We start from the raw sequence: 8,611 nt of genomic DNA, 5'->3' as shown, positions 1-8,611 counted from the left end.
AGTTTTATTTCGCAAACAGGTCTTCGCTCATCTGCCACATGTCCAGCCAGGCTAAACAATCACTTTAATTGAGCGCGAGCAGCGCAGCAAAAATAGACTCTGCGCCGAAACACCGCTTCACTGCTGCTCACGCGACGCTCCTGCTCGACGCTCACGTGCTGCTCCTGCTCTCGGTGTGAATGCACTCATTGATTAACATGCACGCCGGGGGAAAAAAAACCCTGCGCTGCTCACGCTTGCGGTGTGAAACGGCCATAATTCACGAGGTTTCCTACATGTGCGTTCTGTGTGCACGTGTGATGCTGATTTTGCGCGATGTTAATCATGCGGCGCCCGAGTGCATTTGACCGTCAAAAAAAAAATCGGCATATGTCAGACTTACCGGCCGGTCGCCGATCATGGCCGATCACGTGAAAATCGGCCGATTCCGATCACCAGCCGATCAATTGGTGCATCTCTAATATATATATATATATATATATATATATATATATATATATATTGGAGTACTGGAGTAATGGATAACTTCTAATAAAGAACAGAAATTACATTACAATCAGTCTCAGTTGCAAACATAATATCACTTTTCTCCTTACTTTTTAAAAGACATTTAGTAAGAAATGGAACTTAAATACAAAATAAGTACTCTGGTTGAATTTACCACGTAGCTTACACCATTTATAGAGACAGACAAGATCATTTTTACAGGAGTAGCCTATATATTTTCACTGTTAAATGAAAAATGCTGCCCGATTCACAGGCTCATAATTCCCGTACAACTGTTCCTTTAAGGAATACGGCCAAAAGCACCAAGGGGGAGGGGTTAACAACCATCCAAAAATTTATTGGACTATTTCGCTATGTGCGCTCATAGGACTGAGGAGACCATGGGAGCCAGCGGTTGGGTGGGAGGAGGTAAGCCCAGGACTGCAACTGGCAGCTTGTCTGGGACTCCTGATCGGTCGCAATCTTTTGGGGGAACCCGCTTGGCCAGATTCTCGGGGACTCGTGGAGGCCATGGAGGGGGACATGGTCGTCGTGGGCACCAACATCGGTCCGCAGTCCAGTCACCTTTCATCCAGGTTCCTGTGCAAGTGGTTCCGCCCAGCACTGAGCCTTCACCGCTGGTTCCGTCCAGGAAAGGGCCATCACCGCTGGTTCCATCCAGCACGGTGCCTTCACCGCTGTTTCCGTCCAGCACAGTGCCTTCACTGCTGGTTTCGTCCAGCATGAAGCCTTCGCCAATGGTTCCGTCCAGCGTAGGGCCTTCATCGATGGTTCCGTCCAGCCCAGAGTCTGCACATCGCCGTCAGAGACGGTGGGGGATGAGGAAGACCTGCAGCCGCCTTGAGAACCCAGAGACCGTGTCCGAGCAGCCCGCCGTTTTTCCAGAGGTCGTACCAGAGACCGCTCATGTCACGTCTGCCGAGTCAGAGAATGTTCACGTCCCGTCTGCCCAGTCAGAGACTGTTCAGGTCACGTCTGCCCAGCTAGAGATGGTTCACGTCACATCTGCCCAGACAGAGACGGCTCACGCCACGTCTGCCCAGTCGGAGACAGATCGGGAGATGCCCATTCTCGTGGCCGGAGGGGCACTGATTGGCTATTTAGAGCGTCTAGCTTGGATCCTGGAGACGCCCTTCAGACCTTTAGTATCTTCTGTTCCTGAGCCGGAGTCAGTGTCTGTTCCTGAGCCGGGGCCAGTGTCTGTTCCTGAGCCGGGGCCAGTGTCTGTTCCTGAGCCGGGGCCAGTGTCTGTTCCTGAGCCGGAGACAGTGTCTGTTCCTGAACTGGAGCCAGTGTCTGTTCCTGAGCCAGTGTCTGTTCCTGAGCCGGAGCCAGTGTCTGCTGTTCCTGAGCCAATGTTTGTTTCTGTGTTTGTGTCTGTCCTTGAGGCTGTTACTATCCTGGTGTCTGTTCCTGAGCCGGTGTCTGTTCCTGAGCCGCTGTCTGTTCCTGAGCCGGTGTCTGTTGCTGTTCCTGAACCGGGTTCTGTTCCTGTGCCGTGGCTGCCCGAGGGGTCTTCACCGCCCTGGCCGCCCGATGGGTCGTCTGCTTCGCCCTGGCCGCCCGATGGGTCGTCTGCTTTGCCCTGGCCGCCCGATGGGCCGTCTGCTTTGCACTGGCCGCCCGATGGGCCGTCTGCTTCGCCCTGGCCGCCCGATGGGCCGTCTGCTTCGCCCTGGCCGCCCGATGGGCCGTCTGCTTCGCCCTGGCGGCCCGATAGGCCGTCTGCTTCGCCCTGGCTGCCCGATAGGCCGTCTGCTTCGCCCTGGCCGCCCCATGGACCGTCTGCTTCGCCCTGGCCACCCGATGGACTGTCTGCTTCGCCCTGGCCGCCCGATGGACTGTCTGCTTCGCCCTGACCCGCCGGCTAAACCATCACCCCCTGTTTCTGTTCCCTTCCATGGACCTGGCCCCCCATCCCTCCCCCTGATCCTCCACTGTTCCACCTCCCTCCTGGACTCTTGTTTTGTTTGTTCTTTGTGGGTCTTGGAGCGTCTGGTAGCCGCTCCGTAGAGGGGGGGGGGGGGGGGTGGGTTATGTCACGTTGTCATGTGTGTGTGTTTCTGGTCTGTTGTGAGCACATGACTGTCTTGTTATTTCTTGTGCCATGTGCTCTCCTGTCTATTGTCTAACTCCGGCCATCTTGTTATCAGATTATTGGTTAATTTGTCCCACCTGTCCTGCTCGTTACCCTCCTTTGTTTGTACCCCTATTTAGCCTCCCTGTATTTGTAGTCCTGTGCTGGTTCGTTGTCGATGTTTCCTGTTTCCTTGTGTTACCTGTTTTTGTCTGAAACCTCTCTTGTTTTCCCCCTCGGGGTTGTTTTGTTTATAGCTTGTTTTATTTTGTATTATTTAATAAACCTCATCTCATCCTGCTCTTGTATCCTCGTCTCCGTTCAACCGTTCCGTGACAAGCAGTGTATACGTACTTCCGTTTTAACTTACGCACACTGGGTAACGTTACTTCAGGAAAATACATGAGGTGATAACTAACAACACAATAGGTTAAGTTTAAAATAATATTTTTTACGTATGTATCGTTATTGGTTGTTATATTTAAATTATTTTGATAATGATAATGAGCATTTCCAGTAACTTATAGCATTCTTTAACGTGTAACTGTCGTGGAGGGGAAAGTAGACTAACTAGCAACAAGATAAATCACGCTCACCTCTTGTTGCCACAAGTTTACTAACAAGTGTTCAATTTTTATTTTAAAGGCAGGGTAGGTAGAAATCCCCAAAAATACTTTTTTCCAAATTTGTTCAAACTGTCTTTATATATCAATGCATAATTAAAACGTAAGTACTCTGGAAAAGAAATTATAAAAATCGAGTGTCTGTAGTCCTCTCAGGACTGCAATAAACACAGCTCATTATTCCATTAACTCCCACCCCCTCCCTTCTCTGCTCCTTCCAAAGCCACGCCCCCAAACACATGAACGCGCAATCCCAGCCGTTCGCTCAGCTGGAAGAGTCTGACGCGTTTACCAGCGCCGAGCAGAGAGGAGCACAGTGCAGTAGTGACATCATGTCAGAATCACAAGTAATAAAATAACTAACTTTATCAGTATGAAATAAAACGATTAACATGGCTGTTAGTACTCACTATCAAGCTCGCATATCGATACTGGTAAAGTTTAAAATATTTTACTAGCTGGTAACAGAATCAAACTAAATATAAGGCAAAGCTATAAATAGCTTAATTGATACACGTTTGCCGTTACTATCAGTTACACTGTGATGAAGGTGAATTTGTAAGATTCATAACATAAGATTGTTTACAGATAAACTGAGTAACATACACTCAAACACCTTCACAAAACTGCATTGCAGACACAAGATAATATTACACACAACATATATTGTATAACACATACAGATACACAGTGTTGGGAAAGTTCACTTTCTACATGAACTAGTTCGAAGTTCAGTTCACAAATTTTAAAATGAACTAGTTCAGTTCATAGTTCAAAATTGTGAAGTATGAACTAAGTTCACGGTTCCAAAAAAGGAACTAGTTCATTTTTTTTTTCATATGTTGCTGCGAGCTATTTTTTTTATTATTGCCACAACCCATATACAACCACAGGCAGCGGTTATTTTATCGGCAGGCAAAGTTTGCACAGAAATGTAAGATTTTTCCCATCCTCACTGACCTTGTCTTAAAACTGAGCATACGATACGACGCCTCCTCGCTGCTTTTTCGTCTACATGCTGCTTTTTGTTTTGATGAGGCATGCGGCGGCCTCGGTGCGACACTGGTGGCTTGTGTTGCCAGATTGGGTGGTTTTTTCGCTACATATTAAGGCCTGTTTACGTGTGTTTTATCCGGGTTTTCGCCTGGAAGACTCTATAGAAATCTAGCACCCTATTGAATGAAGTTAAACTGAGAGAGCGTGCGTTCACAGACACCAGAATGAACACGTTCGCAATTACGTTCATCAGGCAGTAATATAGTACCTTCAGTTCGCGTTCGCCCAAAATATGAACGAGTTCTTGAACTATCGTTCAATGAACGCGTTCAGGCACAACACTGCAGATACAACATAAAGACATAGGTAAACATATGTAGAGCATATAACAACAAACCAACGTGAAAAAACGGAGCAGGTAGAGTTCACGGTGAACATAGGAACAAAGTTTAGGCAGAGGGTAAAGCTAGGTATAAAAATAGATCCCCTGAACTTTTTAACATAAAGTTAGATTTGGCGAAATTAAACAAAACAGCTTTCAACTGCAGATAGGCCTATTGCTTATTTATCGCCTCAACCTTGGCTCACTAACAGTAACGTTATACCAGTCGACACCAAAGTTACACTGTCATAGCTAAGCCAGTGTAACGTTAGTTATGCTACGTAACGTTAGGTAGCTATATTAGGTAGTAACGTGTGCTAGTGATACATGCTTCAGGAAAAACTAAATGCCATCAAAATGAAAACAGCAAGATAACCTGTCCAGCAGAAATAAAGCCATCATGAGTCACTTTTCAGCCCCTTGAGATCCCTCAGTTGTCGCCACCTCTGGAAAGCCACGCCGAAATTGACTCTCGTATGATTTCTTAATTTATCCAAAGACTTTTTGTTCATAGCCTTTTCAAATACTGTCTTCCTTTTTTTAACTTGTTAGACTTCGCTGCCTCTATATGCAGGTACTGAGAATTTTGACTGTCATTTCTCTGCCCTAATTGTTATTAGTAGCTTCGGTGCCTCTTCAAACGGGTTCGCGCATTTGGGCTGCTCCTGTATCAGCAGAGGCTGTATCCATGGTAGCGAGGGAGAGTGACAGTCGCCCCAGCCAATCATTTCCTTCATCCCGAATGGAATAATGAGCTGTGTTTATTTCAGTCCTGAGAGGACTACAGACACTCGATTTTTATAATTTATTTTCCAGAGTACTTACATTTTAATTATGCATTGATATGTAAAGACAGTTTAAACAAATTTGGAAAAAGTATTTTTGGGGATTTCTACCTACCCTGCCTTTAATGTAATGACGCTCAACTTAATCAAAGCTAAATGTCAAACCATTTCCATATGCTGATGTAATTTATCATTAATTTCTTCCTGTGTCCATTTTTCAACAGTTTCCCATCCAATAAGCATGGCACAGTCATCTTGTAGATGCTATTGTAGTCTACCTTGTTGTTCAAACAACAAACATACATTTCCCTATTTAAGTTTCAACGATTTTCCAGTGGACACTGAAATATGTGCATGTTGGGTTAGGGCGATCAAAAGAGATGAGGGACCGAGTTTTAAAATCCTCCGTGGGAGCACCTACGTGTGTAGTCAGCACTTTCCCCTAGAGGATATATGTACATCAGCCAGTGGACGAACCAGGATTAAGAAAGGAGCAACGCCGTCTAGATTCCCCTGGAATGACTGGGGGAAAGGTAGAACACTATTAAGTCTGGTAGTACATTAAAATAACAATAAATAATAATTTATTACATTATTTACAGTTTACATACAATTATGCTTGTATGAAATACACAAAGAAAAAAGTGTGTGTAAATTTGTCATACAGCTTATTAGTCCATATAAAAAAGTATAATTAATCATCCTGTTGCCATTACAATTGCCATTTGTTATAATTGCATTTGTGGTGGTATTATACATACTTTTTGGGTCCTGAGAAATTATTTTCTAAATATCCATAATAATGACATTTATGTGTATCATTTCAAATCTCTAGGAAGAGCCTCACAAGCTCGACAGCCAGTTTACCAGAGAGCAAGGAAGCATTTTAGGGCTGCAGTCCTTGATGAATTTGAGGAGATGCCTGTTCCTGGAGACATCACAGAAAAGGCACAGCCTGCGGTTGGACTAGCAAAAGATCATGACTAGGCCTACCTCCCCCTGAGAGGGCGATACGCAGGGTGAAGGAGTGCCACATTTGGGATGGGCTTATTCCTCTTTCTATGGTAGGTTTAGTCAATCAGCTGTGGGCCATCTGTTGCCTACTCTCAAACTATCAGGGACCTCTTGATATCAAAGGGGACAAACCTGTCTGAAGTGTTTCCTTTCATGGGTGAGACAAATTCTTCAGTACTTTTGGCTGTTTGACACTGTTTAGATATACTGTAAATACAAGTGCTATGTAATATATTTTTAAATTTGTTACATTTTCTATGTTTTGTATGAACGTAGGGTTTATACTGTCATGGTTATTAATTAACAATGTTGTGAAGCATTCTGTAAAAAAATTTTCTTAGGTAAAATGCATTTACACCTTAACCATTAAAAGAACAAGAATATTTTTTAAACTTACCATTATTTTTATTTACACATTTGGTAATAGCGTATAAGTGAGGTGAAGGAAACTAATAAAAAGCTTCCATAGCAGCTCAATGCTACAAACAAGGTTGGAAGTAGTTCCTTGCAACCATGGAACATAAGCAAAAAGGGACCAATGACTGACAATAAAGCCCATATATATTTACATACAATGCAACATACAAATTACATGCATCACAGATGTACATAGAACTATTTACATTTGAAAATTCTGCCTCAATGAAATAATACATCCATGTAGATGTTGTTTTAAAATTATCGCACTGAGTTGATGATCTCCTCATCCCTAAATATTCTTTTAAACTGTGAAGTCAGTGTGGGTATCTGCTATGAAATCACCCCACTGAAGTCCGCTTAAGGCCAGCTGGTCTTGAACCTGATACTAATATTTGTGGCTTTTCTGAAGGCAGGCCTGGCTTCGAATTGTGATCAGGTGTTTAACTTGAGCAACATCTTCAACATCACAACTCCTTACCTCTGCCAACCCAAATGGCGGTGTTTTTCTGGGGTTGAAGACTTTAGCATCAGGGCTGGCTACAAGGTGAGGTGCATCAGGGTTGATGATGACCCCACACTGCGCCATAGAGACATCACAAAAATCTGAATATTGCCTCAGTATGTCAGGTTCCAGGTCCAGCCCTCTTTTCATAGCAACTGCCTGAGGAGTTCCTCTCAGAATGAGAGCAGCTAAGGATTTGGCAGTAGACTCCCCACGGACATGGCATATTTCACCAAATCTGTTGGCTGTAAGTCGGGGTTTGTGTACCTGGGTCCACAGCTGGCATTCTGACTGCAGTCGTGTTTCTGCCTCAATAGCATCAGAGATGTCTCTCTTGACACCTTAAGGCTCTCTAAGGGCGCTTTCACACTTGCTTCGTTTGCCTGTTCCGAACCCGAGTTCGATTGCTCCCCCCTCCCCCTGCCCCCGATGGACTGTGTTCACATTATATTATTTGTATCCGAACCGCGGTACGCTTGCGTCATCAAGCTGCAGCTAGCGCATAATCGTGTTGCTTGGTAACCGGCGCCGCTATGAATGAAAAGGCGTCAAAATGGATAGAACTGCTCGCCTCACATTTGTTCTTTAATTTAACCTTTGGTTTTGTTTTCAAAGAAAACTTACAGAAACACACTTGCATCTGTCTGCCACAAAAGTATTAAAATCATTCCAAAGCAGCTGGCTGTCAGCCGAAGACAATTTTTGGGGCAAGCATAAATCATCTCTCTGCTTGCAGTGGGTCAATCCCACTTTTCGTCAAGGTAAGTGTATATGCACACACACACACACACGCGCATTGACGACTGTCTTGTCGACCACATTATACATTATACGTCATCAATAGCGGCTCACTTCCGCGGCGTGGTTCGATTGCGTTCATATCAGCAGCGAACCGTACTGGAGTTCACATGAACCGTACCCCAGACCACCTTTTTAAGCGGACCTGAGTACGGTTCGCGGGTGCGCACCCGAGTCCAGAAGACAGCGTTCACATCATCCAAAAGAACCGAACTCTGACGTCATTCGAACCCGGGTGCGCACCAAAAGTGTTAGTGTGAAAGCCCCCTAAGTTGCTGTAGGGTATCTTGACTACGTCAGGACGACTCATGCACTTATACATGTAAGAATGCTTCTAACCTCTCTGACTCCGGTCCATAACTCAGGTTGGGCACCACATAGTCTGTTCCTAATGGCGTTCATTGACACTTTCATTGCGAACTGAGTTAAAACCAAGCCTTCCCCCTTTCCAGTAAAAAGGAACTTGTGTACAACACACACACACAGCCGGGGGTCAGGCCTCAAATC

Source organism: Siphateles boraxobius, unplaced genomic scaffold (genome assembly GCF_051911475.1).
Source record: "Siphateles boraxobius isolate OS27281-9 unplaced genomic scaffold, OSU_SipBor_1 1, whole genome shotgun sequence".
In the NCBI taxonomy this organism is placed as follows: domain Eukaryota; kingdom Metazoa; phylum Chordata; class Actinopteri; order Cypriniformes; family Leuciscidae; genus Siphateles; species Siphateles boraxobius.
This window is presented reverse-complemented; position numbering follows the sequence as displayed.